The following is a 16,297-nucleotide window of genomic DNA, read 5'->3' as shown; positions in this document are numbered from 1 at the left end:
GCGAACTGGAAAATCTGTGTTCTCTGGTCTTGCTGAGAGCTCCCTGGCCAGCCTTTGCTTAGTCCCCAGAACTTCTATGCTCTTCAAGGACAGGAACCACCCCCACCTTGCTGCCCTCTCTGGTGATGTGTGAGGTCCATCCCCTGCAGAGCTCAGCTCAGCTTCTTTCAGCTCTCACTTACCTGTCTTGCAAGGATCTGGGATGCTTTGTTGGGGCGAGAATAGCTGGACTTTTATAAGAGGATCTGAGGGAGGGGTGTTGGAAGGAGTGGGTGGAATGTGTGCACAGGCGGGGGTCATGGGAAGCCTTTGCATGGATTCAAGAGATTCCCACCAAGGGGAGGAGAGTCTTCCTAGCAGACCTGGGAATCAGAGCAGCTGTTGCCTGCTTCCTTTAGCAGGCCAACTCTATCTCCAGGGCAGGTGAAGTTTGAACTTTCCCCACCCCTCCCAGATATCCCATTCTGAGAAACCCAAGAGAACGACTGTAGCCCTAAGGTAGAAATTATGCTGTTACACAGTGTTGCAAATATTATGACCTTGTGTATTGAAGGAAATGAATATCAGCGGTGCATTTTAGATCATCTGGAGGAAGTCATTCCTGTGACCATACATAACATTTTACTTTATATCTATCTAGTAAGATTTAATACAGATTAGTAAGCAAGCATTGTTTGGGTTAATAATTGGAAGTGTTAGTGAGCATGACGTGGTTGAAGAAAGAACATTTAAATCCAGACAAGAAGTAATGGCTCAGAATTCCTCTTTTACCTTTGTGGTAAGATGTAAAGGAAGCTGGAGTTAATCTTATGGGTCAATAGTCCAGCCAGGCTCTAAGGAACAATAGCTGAATGGACCTGCCTTCCAGCTGCCTCTGTGTAGGAGGATTGGATCACTGTAATTGTGAGCTGGTGGTTTGATGCTGGAGTAGCATCCTCAGATTTTGATCACATACTCAGGGGTTTTCAAGGCCCTTTCAGAATGGTTTTGAAGTCTGAGTTTTCATTATTAGAGTAAAATGTTATTTGCTTTTTCTACTATGTTGACATTTGCAGTGACAGGGACAAATGAAGGTAGAGTCTTTAACCTGTGTCCTTATAGCCATGCACTTGGAAGAAGCACAGAGGACACTTGCACTTAAACACGGCTTTGAACTTAAGGAAGCAATGAATTTGGTTGATGTTAGTAAAGCTTGCTCCCGAACACACACCTTTAATATTCTTTGTAACTGAATGGGAATTTGCATACTGAAGTATAGCGATTATATTGAGGAAAAAAGCATTTGTAACAATGAGGTACTATTCATTGTTTTCCTCTAATGTCTTGTTTACTTGAAAACCAAGCTGACATATAAACTGGTTATTTACATAAGGGTATCTTGCTGAAGTGTCTTCAAAAGTTATAAGAGGGAGTTCATAAATATTTTTTAAATTCATGTTTTAATGTCTAGTACTATTGATGACTTTGATGAGTGATAAGTTTTCAGGATCCCCAATAAATTTTACAGGTATGTACGTTTTCTGATACGAAAAACACTTGAGAATCCCTGACTATCATCTAGCTACTTGATTCAAGGAAATACAGAAGATGGAAACAGATTTTATGTTATAACACTAAGATATAATGTGATAAGTGACAAACTCAAAAGGTGGGAAACCCTACAGTAAAAATGACTCCAGGTTTCCCATAAATAGATTAAAGAAGTAAAGTAATGCAATAGTCAACATATGAAAGAAATATCTGCCCAATCAACATATTTGGATTCTTATTTGAATGAACCAAATGGCAAACAATAATTATGAGATGATTGGGTAAAATTAAGCATTTGATGAATTTAAGGAGCTATATAAAATTAAAATAATATTAAGATTGTATAATTTAAAGTGTCCTTATCATTCAAAGATACATAATACAATGCTAACAAATGAAATAAATTACTCAGAGTTTGCGTCAATGTACTGCTGTGTCTTGGTGGCAAAGAAAGGGGAATTTAGATTGAATAGGAGACCATGAGGTGGTCACTGTTATTACTTGGTAACATAGACATAGAATTCATTTTCTATTCTCTTTGGGCTTGTCTGAATTTCTGTCATAAAATGTTGGGGAAAGAGTTTGGAAGAAGAAAAAATCGAGAAAAGGAAATCTAAAGGTCAATCTTGCTGAGAACATAGATGCAAAATTCCTTAACAAATTACTAAACAAATTCATTTCTCCAATACTTATAATGAACAAAGAGAATGAAGAGTTCATCCTGTCAATGTAAAGATGGTTAGTCATGAGGAATCCTTATTGTTATTCTTACATTCAGAATCTTAAAGAGAAAACTATTATATGATCATCTTAAAAAGAAAAAAAATTACTGAGTAAAATTTAACTTTCATTAATGAGCAATAAACATGCTGTACAAGTAAGAGGAAGAAAGGAATAACTTTAATATGATAAAGAATTCTAAAGAAGCTCAAAGATAAAATGCTGAAAACATCCTTAAAAATCAGTTCTATGAAAGTTTCCTCACTGATTCTTTTCATTAATACCATGTATGCTTTGAAAGGATAGAATTTTTTTTATGTTAAACTACCTGATATAATTATATAAATGCTTCATTGCACCACTTATTAAACAATCAAATTAAATTTTTTAGTTTTTATTTGTTCTTTTCAGTTATATATAGCAATATATTTTGATGTATTTATGTAAACATGGAGTATATCTTATTCTAATTAGGATCCCATTCTTGGCAATATACATGATGTTGAAATTCACTGTGATGTGTTCATACATGTACATAGGAAAATCATGTTAGATTCATTCCACTGTCTTTCCTCTTCCTGATCCCTCCCTTCCCTCATTCCTCTTTGTCTAATCCACTGAATTTCTATTCTTCCCCTTCCCCCTACCCATGTTGTGTATTAGTATCCACTTATCAAAAAGAACATCAGCCTTTGTTTTTTTGGAATTGGCTTATTTTGCTTAACATGATACTCTCCATATCCTTCCATTTACCAGCAAATGTCACAAAGTCATTCTTTATGACTGAGTATACTATTCCATTATGCGTATATACCACATTTTCTTTGTCTGTTCATCTGTTGAAGGGCACCTAGGTTGGTTCCATAGCTTAGCTTTTGTGAATTGAGCTGCTATAAACTAGGTTAAAACTTCATAATGTCAAGAATAATCAAAAACTTCTGAAGAAAAATAAGATGAAGAATTTTGTTTTATTGAAACTTTTTACTACAAAGTACTATTTTACTACAAGCAACATTAAGTTGACCATATTATACAAGGTGCATGTATGAATATACCACAATGCATTTTAATTTTATGTATATTTATAATGCATTAATTAAAAATAAATAAATAGAAGATTAACATAGGAAGGGCAATTGAAATAGAGAAAGCCATGTTATATGCACTTATGAATATGTCAAAATAAATCCCATTATTATGTTTAATTATAATTCTAGTACACTAAAAATTAAAGAAAAAATGTTTTAAAAAATGTAGGACCCAGAAGCATGATATCTGGAAACTGGAAATATGGAGGGTTATAGTTGATCAGTAAAGAAAGACAGACTAAATTATTTGGTTTAATTTATTATGCATAGAAACAGAAAAATAGTTTGGATTCCTACTTCCTTACATCATAAAAATATAACAAGAACCCCTCCACACACGTGTGTGTGTACATCTATATAAGGGGATAGAATTAAATAAAAATACTGAAACTCTAAAAGTAAAGAAATATTAAAAATATGTTTTGACTTTGGCTTAGGTCCATTTCTTAAAGACAAAAAGCACAAATTGTAATATAAATATTGGGAAAGGTGACCACATTAAAACTTTAAAAATAAAAAGTAAATGTGTAAGGCACAAATAAAAAAATGCTTTGGAATAGACATATTGACAAAGGAGTAATTATCTGGAATGTGTAAATAAGACCTAAAATCAACAAGATAGTGAATAATATATTTAGTAGGAAAAAACAAAAAAGAGCATACATTTCATTAAAGAGAATGTAAAATAAAAAATGTGTGCGTGTATATAAATACACCTGTCTATGTCAATATATCAACCTCATTATCAATAAGATTAAAATGAAAATGAAAATGAAATATAATTTCATACCTACCACATTAGCAAAAAAAGAAAGTTTGACTTTACAAAGTTTTGTTGAGGGTTTGTATCAGTGAGTCTTCATATTGCTGCTGGCAGAGTCATGAATTGGTGCTATAGCTTCTTGGGAAAACTGGCATTTTCTTACACTCCAATGTACTGGAGAAATATACAGCCTTAACATGCATGCACAGAGGTATGTGCTCAGATATTCACGGTATCCTTATTTCTAAGGGCAAAAGACAAAAGACAAGACCTTTAACAGGAGACTAGTTGAATATGTTGGGTTTAAATGACCATTACATTAGTGAAAATGAACCAGTTACAGGATTCAGCATGCATTAACTTCAAAGACACAATGTTCGTGGAAAAGAGCAGAATTATAGAAGATTACATAATGTATAATAATAGTTGTTAAAGAGTCAAAAACAAGTGGGCAATATATTATTTAGGCATACATGTATAATAAAATTATAAAATTATATTGAGATGAAGGAATGAAACACTCAAATTGAGAATTGTTACTTCTGGATGAAGGGAAGATATGATTAGACAGAGAACAAAGCAGCTTCCGATATTATATATCAAGTATGTATTTTTAAAATAGAGTAGCAAGTACCTGAATTTTTAAAAAAGTATTCTTTATTCTTATACATGCTACATATATTATCTTCAACATACACTCAAAATATATAAAAATGAAAGAAAATAATATTAATTGAGTTAATGTAGGAATGCTAGAATGAGTTTAGATTAGTTAATTGAAGTTCATCCACAAAAATCAAACTAATATAATTGTTGAGCTTCAGATAAAATATTCCTTAAGATGTTGGCCAGGTTACCGTCATATGAAGGCTTGATTGGGACTGGAATGTCTGCTTCAAGATGACTTACTCTTGGTTATTATATTTGTGCTGGTTGTTGTCTGGAGACCAGTTCTTCACCATGTGGACATTTCCATCAAGTCTCTGGAGTGCCCTGAGAACATGCTAATTGGTTTCTCCCAGAATGAGTATCCCAAGAGGGATACTATGAATGCTATGCCACTTAAAACATCACCTCAGAAGTTGCACGTGATCATTCCTGTTGGTACATAGGCTGTTACCAGTTTTGGAACCACAGGTTGTAAGTCCTGTGTCAAGGCCTTGGTCTTTTCCCCCAGAGTAGACCTTGCTGGAAAGCTGAAATGCCATTTGTATGCAGGAGAAGGAATTACATTCAATTCCATCTGTCAGCCCTCAAGCGCCACATGAACTTGGACGTGTGGAGAGTAGGAAAGGGACATTTATCTTCTACTGTTCGATCCTAAATCATTATCTACTCAAAAAGTTCAGTAATGAGTATAAATCCTGTTTAGACTTTTCAGCTATTTCTCCATTTTTTACTTCTCTGTTTATTATTGCTATACCACACAAGTTTCCAGAATTTGCAACTTCAAACAACTATTATTTCTCATATTTCTGCGAAGTGACTAGGTTTATCTATGTGGTTTCCCTTGGGGTCTCTCATGTAGTTGTAGACAATAAAGGGAGCTGGAGTCATATGAAAGATCAAATGGACTAGATTTTAAAGATGACCATGTACATGACTGGTAGGTGGAGCTACCTATTAACTGAGAGCCTTGCTGGTACTGTTAATTAGTGCTCCAATGCAGGACTTTCCATGTGGCTTGTACTTCTTATAGCATGGGTGTGTCAGGATAGCAGCACTTCTCTCCTTGTAGGTCCGGGCTTCAAGAGGGCAAACTGAGATCACTGGTCAGTCGCAGTTGCAGAGCGAGCTGGCAGGTGAGTCAGGCCGCCTGCATCGCGGAGGTAGCAGGTGAGTACCCAACCCGCCAGCCTTGCGGAGCTAGGCAGCGGGCAGCCAACCTGCCCAACCACCAGGCCGAAGACAGACACCATCACTGAGCAACCCTGCCCAACCACCACCATGCTGAGGTCGGTCGCCATCGCGGAGCAAGCCAGCAGACCAGCCAGCATGCCTGCATCATGGAGCTAGCCAGAGGCTTCTTTATAGGCTGGTGCAGGCATTTTGAATTATTCCTGAGGGTGTGACCATCATCATTGGAAGGGCAGCTCCCTTCCTGAGACATCTACAGGAGACTAGAGAACCTTTGAGAAGGCCGAGGAGTCAAGAAGAGGAGGTATTGAGAGAAGAGGAGGTATTGAGAGACTCGGGACCAACTCAGGGTCACTGGGTAAATCTCTCCCACTGGTCAGGCTTACCGGATGGGGCAGTAGTCCCGAAATGCAGGGAACTTCGTGGAGTAGAGTGGCCCAGTGAGACGCCCCTGTTGGAGCCAAGTACCCAGTCAACTGGGAGCATTGCAGAGGAGTGCCACACAGCGAGAGGCTTCGACTCAGAGTGAGGGTCCGAGGCCCAGGTGGTAGCTCCGGTCCCCATGGAACATAGCAGAGGAGGGCCACTCAGCGAGGGAATCCCTCTCAGGGCCAGGCTCCCCAGTCCAGGTGGTAGGTCAGGATGCCTGAGAACATCGCAAAGGAGGGCTTCCCAGTCCAGGTGGTAGTTCTGGACTGAAGGGAACTTCTCAGAGGAGAGCTGCCCAGTGAAACTTCCCCATCAGGTAAGTCTTCCCCGCTGGGCGAGGATTTCCCACCAGGGCGATAGAACCGGAGACACAGGCCCAGATCAGACATGCCCCAGTCTGCAGTCTAGTCCCCCTTTGACTGACCATCAGTCAACAAGTGGAGGCGCCTCTGGCCACTGACAGGAAATATACATCACCTGAAGGCCACCACCACTAGAGGGGTAGCTTCTTAGTGGAGCACCACATTATCAAGTTCCTTCAAGATTTCAGGCTACTCAAGGCTAAGAAGTGAGTTATGGGAAATCTACAGAGACAATATTAGTCAATAAAGGAAATCTGCAATATCCCAGAGTTTCACTACTAGAGGGGTAGATACCTGAGCGATAAAAGAAAACAAGGGAAGAAAATGTCCCAAACAAACCTAGATGGTATAGCAATAAAATCCAATGACAGCATGGCAGAAGAAATGTCAGAAAGGGTGTTCAGAATGTACATAATTAAAACGATCAGAGAAGCAAACGAGGAGATGAAAGAGCAAATGCAGACATTGAATGAGGAGATGAAAGAGCAAATGCAGGCATTTAATGATCCCACAATCAACAGTTAAAAGAGCAAATACAGGAAGCAAAAGATCATTTCAATAAAGAGTTAGAGATATTGAAAAAGACCAATCGGAAATCCTTGAGATGAAGGAAATAACAAACCAAATTAAAAACTCCATAGAAAGCATAACCAATAGGGTAGAACACCTGGAAGACAGGACCTCAGACATTGAAGACAAAATATTTAATTTTGAAAACAAAGTTGACCAAACAGAGAAGATGGTAAGAAATCATGAATGAATCTACAAGAATTATGGGATATCTTGAGAAGGCCAAATTTAAGAATTATTGGGATAGAGGAAGGCACAGAGAAACAAACCAAAGGAATGAGCAAACTATTCAATGAAATAATATCAGAAAATGTCCCAAATCTGAAGAATGAAATGGAAAATCAAGTACAAGAGTCGTATAGGACTCCAAATACACAAAATTACAACATACCCACACCAAGGCATATTGTAATGAAAATACCTAACTTACAAAATAAAGACAGAATTTTAAAGGCTGCGAGAGAAAAGAATCAAATTACATTCAGGGGGAAACCAATATGGATATCAACAGATTTTTCAACCCAGACCCTAAAAGCTAGAAGGGCCTGGAACATTTTTTAAGCCCAGAAAGAAAATGGAAGCCAACCAAGAATCATATACACGGCAAAATGTACCTTCAGATTTGACAACAAAATAAAATCCTTCCATATAAATGAAATCTAAAAGAATTTACAAAAAGAAAGCTGGCATTACAGAACAATCTCAGCAAAATATTCCATGAGGAAGAGATGAAAAATAATAATGTAAATCAGCAAAGGGAGGAACTACCCTAAAGGAACAGCCAAATAAGGAGAAACCAAGTCGTGTCAAAAAAAAAAAAAAATGAGCCAAAAGACTGGGAATACAAATCATATCTCAATAATAACCCTGAATGCCAATGGCCTGAACACCTGAACTCATCAATCAAAAGACATAGACTGGCAGATTGGATTTAAAAGAAAGATCCAACAATTTGCTGCCTGCAAGAGACGCATCTCATAGAGATACACACAGACTAAAGGTGAAAGGATGGGAAGAAACAGACCATGCACATGGACACAGCAAAAAAGCTGCAGTATCCATCCTCATACCAGATAATGTGGACTTCAAGCCAAAGTTAGTCAGAAGGGATAAAGAAGGACATTTCATACTGCTTAAGGAAAGCATAAATCAGCAAGACATAACAATCATAAATATCTATGCCCCAAATAATGGCTCATCCATATATGTCAAACAAATCCATCTTAATTCCAGAAATCAAATAGACCACAACACAATAATACTAGGTGATTTTAACACACCTAGACACCTGGACAGATCTTCCAAACAAAAATTGAACAAAGAAACCATAGATTTCAATAACACAATCAATAATTTAGACTTAACGGACATTTATAGGATATACCATCCAACGAAGAGTAAATACACCTTCTTCTCAGCAGCACATGGATCCTTCTCTAAAATAGACCATATTTTATGCCACAAAGCTAATATTATCAAGTACAAGAAGATAGAGATACTACCTTGTATTCTATCAGATCATAATGGATTGAAATTAGAAATAAATGACAGAGTAAAAAACAGACACTACTCAAACACCTGGAGATTAAATAATATGCTATTGTATGATGAATGGATAATAGAAGACATCAAGAAGGAAATTAAAAAATTCTTAGAGGTAAATGAGAACAAAGAAACATCATATCAAAATCTCTGGGACACTATGAAAGCAGTACTTAGAGGAAAATTTATTTAATGGAGTGCATTCAATAAAAGAAGAAAAAATCAATAAAGAAATGACCTAACACTACAGCTCAAAGCCCTAGAAAAAGAAGAACAGAGCAACACTAAAAGTAGTAGAAGATAGGAAATAGTTAAAATCAGAGCTGAAATCAACAAAATTGGAACAAAAGAAACAATCGGAAAAATTGACAAAATAAATAGTTGGTTGTTTCAAAAATGAACACAATTGATAAACCCTTAGCCACACTTACAAAAAGAAGGAGAGAGAAAACCCAAATTACTAAAATTTGGAATGAACAAGGAAATATGTCAACAGACACAATTGAAATACAAAACATAATTAGAAGTTATTTTGAAAACTTATACTCCAACAAAATCGAAAATCTCGAAGACATCAACAGGTTTCTAGAGACATATGAATTACCTAAACTGAACCAGGAAGAATACACAATTTAAATCGATCAATTTCAAGTAATGAAATAGAAGAGGTCATCAAAAGCCTACCAACAAAGAAAAGTCCGGGACCAGATGGATTCTCAGCTGAGTTCTTCAAAACCTTTAAAGAAGAGCTCATTCCAATACTCCTCAAAGTATTCCATGAAATAGAAGAGGAGGGAACCCTCCCAAACTCATTCTATGAAGCCAATATCACCCTGATACCTAAAGCAGAGACACACTGAGGAAAGAAAATTTCAGACCAATATCCTTAATGTACATTGATGCAAAAATTCTCAACAAAATCTTAGCAAGTTGCATACAAAAATATATTAAAAAGATAGCGCACCATGATCAAGTGGGTTTTATCCTAGGGATGCAAGGTTGGTACAACATTCGAAAATCAGTAATTCACCGTATCAACACACTTAAAGTCAAGAATGACATGATTATTCCGATAGATGCAGAAAAAGCATTCGATAAAATACAGCACCCCTTCATGCTCAAAACACTAGAAAAAATAGGGATAGTGGGAACATTCCTTAACATTGTAAAGGCCATCTATGCTAAGTCCATGGCCAATATCATTCTAAATGGTGAAAAACTGAAAGCATTCCCCCTAAAAACTGGAACAAGGCAAGGATGCCCTCTTTCACCACTTCTATTCAACATTGTCCTCGAAACTCTGGCCAGAGCAATTAGACAGACCAAGGAAATTAAAGGGATACGAATTGGAAAAGAAGAACTCAAACTATCCCTATTTGCTGATGACATGATTATATATTTAGAGGAACTAGGATATTCCACCAGAAAACTTTGAGAACTCATAAGTGAATTCAGTAAAGTAGCAGGATATAAGATCAATGTTCATAAATCCAATGCATTTTTATACATAAGTGATGAATCTTCAGAAAGAGAAGTTAGGAAAACTACCCCATTCACAATAGCCATGAAAAAAATAAAATACTTGGGAATCAATCTAACAAAAGAGGTGAAAGAGCTCTACAATGAGAATTACAGAACACTAAAGAAAGAAATTAAAGAAAATCTTAGAAGACTGAAAGATCTCCCATGTTCTTGGATAGGCAGAGCTAATATTGTCAAAATGGCTGTACTACCAAAAGTGCTATACAGATTCAATGCAATTACAATTAAAATCCCAATGATGTACCTCACGGAAATAGAGCAAGCAATATGAAATTCATCTGGAAGAATAAGAAACCCAGAATAGCTAAAGCAATCCTTAACCGGAAGAGTGAAGCAGAGGGTATTGCAATACCAGGCCTTCAACTATACTACAAACAATAGTAACAAAAATGGCATGGTATTGGCGCCAAAATAGACGGGTGGATCAATGGTACAGAATAGAGGACACGGACAAAAACCCAAATAAATACAATTTTCTCATACTAGACAAAGGTGCCAAAAACATGCAATGGAGAAAAGATAGCCTCTTCAACAAATGGTGCTGGGAAAACTGGAAATCCATTTGCAACAGAATGAAACTAAACCCCTATCTCTCACCCTGCATAAAACTCAACTCAAATGGATCAAGGACCTTGGAATCACACCAGAGACCCTGCATCTTATAGAAGAAAAAGTAGGTTCAAATCTTCAACATGTGGGCTTAGGATCAGACTTCCTTAACAGGACTCCCATAGCACAAGAAATTAAAGCAAGAATCAACAACTGGGATAGATTCAAACTAAAAAGCTTTCTCTCAGCAAAGGAAACTATCAGTAATGTGAAGAGAGAGCCTACAGAGTGGGAGAATATCTTCGCCATTCATACTTCAGATGGAGCACTAATTTCTAGAATCTATAAAGAACTCAAAAAACTCTACACCAAGAATACAAATAACCTAATCAACAAATGGGCTAAGGAAATGAACAGACACTTCACAGAAGATCTACAAGCAATCAACAGACCTATGGAAAAATGTTCAACATCTTTAGTAATAAGAGAAATGCAAATCAAAACTACCCTAAGATTCCATCTCACCCCATTTAGAATGGCGATTATCAAGAATACTAGCAACAATAGGTGTTTGTGAGAATGTGGGGAAAAATATACACTCATACATTGCTGGTGGGGCTGCAAATTAGTGCAGCCACTCTGGAAAGCAGTGTGGAGATTCCTTAGAAAACTTGGAATGGAACCACCATTTGACCCAGTTATCCCACTCCTTGGCCTGTACCCAAAGGACTTAAAATCAGCATACTACAGAGAGACAGCTACATCAATGTTCATAGCTGCTCAATTCACAATAGCCAGATTGTGGAACCAACCTTGATGCCCTTGGATTGATGAATGGATAAAGAAACTGTGATATATATATAATGGAATATTACTCAGCCATAAAAATAATAAAATTATGGCATTTGCAGGCAAATCAATGAAATTGGAGAATATCAAGTTAAGTGAGATAAGCCAATCTCAAAAAACCAAAGGATGAACAATCTCGCTGATAAGCGAAAGATGACACATAATGGGGGGCAAGAATGGAGGAAGAGGGACTGTATAGAGGGATAAGAGGGGTGGGAGGGGTGGGGGGGAAGAAAAAAAATAACAGAATGAATCAAAAACTGTTACCCTAGGTAAACGTATGATTACAAAAACGGTATGCCTCTACTTCATGTACAAACAGAGAAATAAGATATATCCCATTTGTTTAAAATAAAAATGAATTAAAAAAAAAAGAGGGCAAACTGAAGTGAAAGTACTCTTAGACTGGGTCAAGAAATCACATAATGTCATTTTTGTCAATCTCTATTGACCAAACATGAATTTATATTTTTAGCACCTGGAACAAAACCCTCAATAATTTTTATTGAATAAATCAGCATATTTATTCACAATAATTTTAATAATTATGGCAGCTGTTCCTAACTTCATAATGTTTTATGTTTTAATTTTATTTCCTTCATTAGATGTGTTATTTTGAGCAGGTGAATTTATCACCCTTGACCTATGTTTCTCAATTTTCAAGTGAAATGTTAACCAAAAACTTTCTGTGGTACATTCTAGAGTTTTCTTACTGTTGACTGGAATGCTGGCATACTATGGGTGTGGCGTCATGAAATTCCCTAAAACAAAACAACAACAAGAAAAACTACAAAACAGCTTACTGCTTGCTTATTAAAATCTTGGGTTGGGGTTGTGGCTCAGTGGTAGAGCACTTGCCTTGCACGTGTGAGGCACTGGGTTCAAACCTCAGCACCACATAAAAATAAATACATAAAATAAGGTATTGTGTCCATCAACAACTAAAAAAAAATTAAAAAAAATAAAATCTCTACCTTTGAGAAGACTTTTTTCTTATGGAACCAGAGAAATCATTTGTGAACAAGTTTTGGAAAAAGTGAAATATTATAAAACCAGTCGGAAAGAAGCTATTACAGAGATTATCCACTTTATTTTTTTATATTTGCTATTAGAAATAACTTATTTCTAAAATAGAAACATGCACCCTGGGGTTCTCCTTGTATATCTGTATAAATAGAATGTATTTACAGAATCACCACAGAGCACTTCAGATTAAATAACTTTATTCAAAGGATGATTGTTTGCTAAGCTTTTGAGCTTACTCCTATGAGGCTTCAAAAGAAAGAGTATTTTGAATAAAGGACTTAACCTGGCACCTGGTGCATATATATTTGAGTTTAATCAAGGAGCAGAATAGGGACAGCAGGTCAATGAGAAATGTGGTCTATGGAGGAAAGTGTTCTGATGGTTAATTTCAGACAAAAAGGATCAAGTGGGGGCAGAGCTCCTCCCTCGCCTGAGGTGGCGGTGGGAGTCAGGGGATCTACTGCTGTACCGGCTCCTCTTCATTTCCGCGCCCCTGGGACCATGGCTACACTGGCCGGTGAGGATGCCTGGAGGTGTCGTGGCTGCGGGGACCATATTGCTCCGAGTCAGAGGTTGTACAGGACTGTCAATGAAGCCTGGCACAGTTCTTGCTTCCGGTGTTCACAATGCCAGGATTCCCTCACCAACTGGTACTACAAGAAGGATGGGAAGCTCTACTGCCGCAAAGACTAGTGGAGGAAGTTTGGGGAGTTCTGCCAGGGGTGCTCCCTGCTAAAGACAGGACCCGTCATGGTGGCTGGGGAGTTCAAATACCACCCAGAATGTTCTGCTTGTATGAGCTGCAAGGTGATCATCAAGGATGGCGATGCATATGCCCTGGTGCAGCATGCCACAATTTACTGTGCAAAGTGCCATAGTGAGGTGGTGTTGGCACCCATGTTTGAGAGGCTGTCCACAGAATCTGTTCAGGACCAGCTTTCCTACTCTGTCACGCTCATCTCCATGCCAGCTACAACTGAGGGTAGGCGGGGCTTCTCTGTGTCTGTAGAAAGTGCTTGCTCCAACTATGCCACCACTGTGCAAGTGAAAGAGGTCAACCGGATGCCATCCACCCTGGGGACCGCATCCTGGAGATCAATGGCACACCTGTCCGCACACTCCAGGTGGAGGAGGTGGAAGATGTAATTAGCCAAACAAGTAAGACACTTCAGCTGTTGATTGAATATGACCCCGTCTCCCAGCTACTGGACCAGCTGCGGCTAGATGCCCAGCTTTCTCCCCGCATGCAGAATGATGGACACTCTCACACCCTCAGCACTCTGGACACCAAGTACAATCTGGAAGGGACATTGAGGAGACACTCCCTGAGGTGCAGTAACAGCATCTCTAAGTCCCCTGGCATATGCTTCCCCAAGGAGCCCCTGCTGCTCAGTGGAGACATCAACCACTCAGAATCCCTCCGCTGTTCCTGCAGCTACTCACAGCAAATCTTCCAGCCATGTGACCTGATTCATGGGGAGGTCCTGGGAAAGGGCTTCTTTGGGCAGGCCATCATGGTGACACACACAAAGCCACGGGCAAAGTGATGGTCATGAAGGAGTTAATTTGATGTGATGAGGAGACACAGAAGACTTTCTTGACTGAGGTGAAAATGATGTGCAGCCTAGACCATCCCATTGTGCTCAAGTTCATTGACGTGCTATACAAGGACAAGAAGCTGAACCTGCTGACAGAATACATTGAAGGGGCACACTAAAAGATTTTCTGAGTAGTGTGGACCCGTTCCCCTGGCAGCAGAAGGTCATATTTGCAAAAGGCATCGACTCTGGAATGACCTGTTTGCACTCCATGTGCATCATCCACCAGGATCTGAATTCACACAACTGCCTCATCAAGGTGGACAAGACTGTGGTGGTAGCAGACTTTGGGCTGTCACGGCTTATAGTGGAAGAGAGGAAAAGGCCCCTGGTGGAGAAGGCCACCACCAAGAAACGCACCTTGCACAAGAATGACCACAAGAAACGCTTCACAGTGGTGAGAAACCCTTACTGGATGGCTCCTGAGATGCTGAATGGAAAGAGCTACGATGAGACAGTGGATGTCTTCTCTTTTGGGATTGTTTTCTGTGAGATCATTTGGCAGGTGTATGCAGATCCTGATTGCCTGCCTCGAACACTGGACTTTGGTCTGAACCTGAAGTTTTTCTGGGAGAAGTTCGTCTCTACGGACTGCCCCCAGCCTTCTTTCCCCTGGCTGCTATCTGCTGCAAACTGGAGCCTGGGAGCAGACTGACTTTCTCAAAACTGGAAGATTTCTTTGAGGCCCTCTTTCTGTACCTGGGAGAGCTGGGCATCCCACTGCCTGCAGAGCTGGAGGAGCTGGACCACACTGAGCATGCAGTATGGCCTGACCTGGGATTCACCCCCCTAGCCCAAGCCCAGCTCCCTCATGGGGGGGGTGTTCCACAGTCAGCACTGCCCCTCTGTGCCGTCCCTGCTGTGAGCAGGGCTGTCTGGGCTTCCTGTGGATTGGTGGCTTGTTTAGAAGCAGAATAAGCCATCTCTACTATCTCCCCAGGAGGTGAGCAGGTGCACACGAGGAAAACATATCTCCACAGGTTTTGGGCCTGGTTACTGTCTATAAATTCAACACTCGCCTGAAAGCTGTGAAGAAGAAAAAGCTTGGACTCTGGGCCAGGAAGAATCTGTTACTCGGGACCCCCTGGGAACTTTCTGGCAGTGGGATTCCAGGAGGCTGCTCTTGTTTACATTAATGGACATGACCTGAACCTGCTGGGCAGGATCCCAGGGTCGAACATGCCTATGGGCTCTGAAGTCTCTGGACCAGCTGGGTTGAGGAAGGACTTCAAGTAGGAGTGTGGATGAGAGGAAGACTGATGGCCAGGTGGAACTTGAAGGGTATAAAATGACAGTGATATCCCCCATTTCCACTCCATGTTCTGAGTAGGGTTTGAAGAGTCTCTTAGTGTAGGATGGAACTGACCAGGAGTTGCAAGAGGGTTAATTCATGTTCATCTACCAGTGGGTAGCTCTAGACAGCTTAGGAACCACATCAATGTGTGAGGATTTCTTTGTGTTCTCAAACTGTACTGCTGGAGTCTGAGAACTTCTGGGTGGCATCCTGTGTCTCACCAAGCAGTCACCAGGAGCACAAAAAGGGACTGGGGCTAGAAAGAAAAAGGTTTTGTCCTTTAGAAAGCCCATATCCTGGCTGCTGCTACTCATATCCTGGCGGGCTCTTCATTCAAAAGCCCAAGACATTTTGCCTAGAACTAGATGAGTTCTGGAGGATTATGTGGCTTGTCACAGGCCTAGGGTTTGAGGCAGAAAGTAGGGGTTCTCACAGCCTCTTGGCCCCACCCTTATTACAACCACTGCTCACCTTTCAACATTTATATTCTAAATAGCAACTTGGATTGGGAAGAAGTGGTGGCAGAATCTCAGAGCTGAGACAGAGACAACTTCCTGAGCTTGGCCATCTGGCTTCTA

General features: G+C 39.4%; 1 pseudogene across 1 annotated transcript; it reads left to right on the top strand.

The window, feature by feature from the left end:
- Positions 1-13,305: 13,305 nt before the first annotated feature.
- On the top strand, positions 13,306-15,218 carry LOC306643842 (LIM domain kinase 2-like; annotated as a pseudogene). The gene has a single exon. The product of its transcript is annotated as an LIM domain kinase 2-like (transcript).
- Positions 15,219-16,297: the final 1,079 nt, after the last annotated feature.

This window comes from Sciurus vulgaris, assembly GCF_902686455.1.
Source record: "Sciurus vulgaris genome assembly, chromosome: 14".
In the NCBI taxonomy this organism is placed as follows: Eukaryota; Metazoa; Chordata; class Mammalia; order Rodentia; family Sciuridae; genus Sciurus; species Sciurus vulgaris.
Note: the sequence above shows the minus strand (reverse complement) of the source record. Positions and strands in the feature narration are given on the sequence as shown.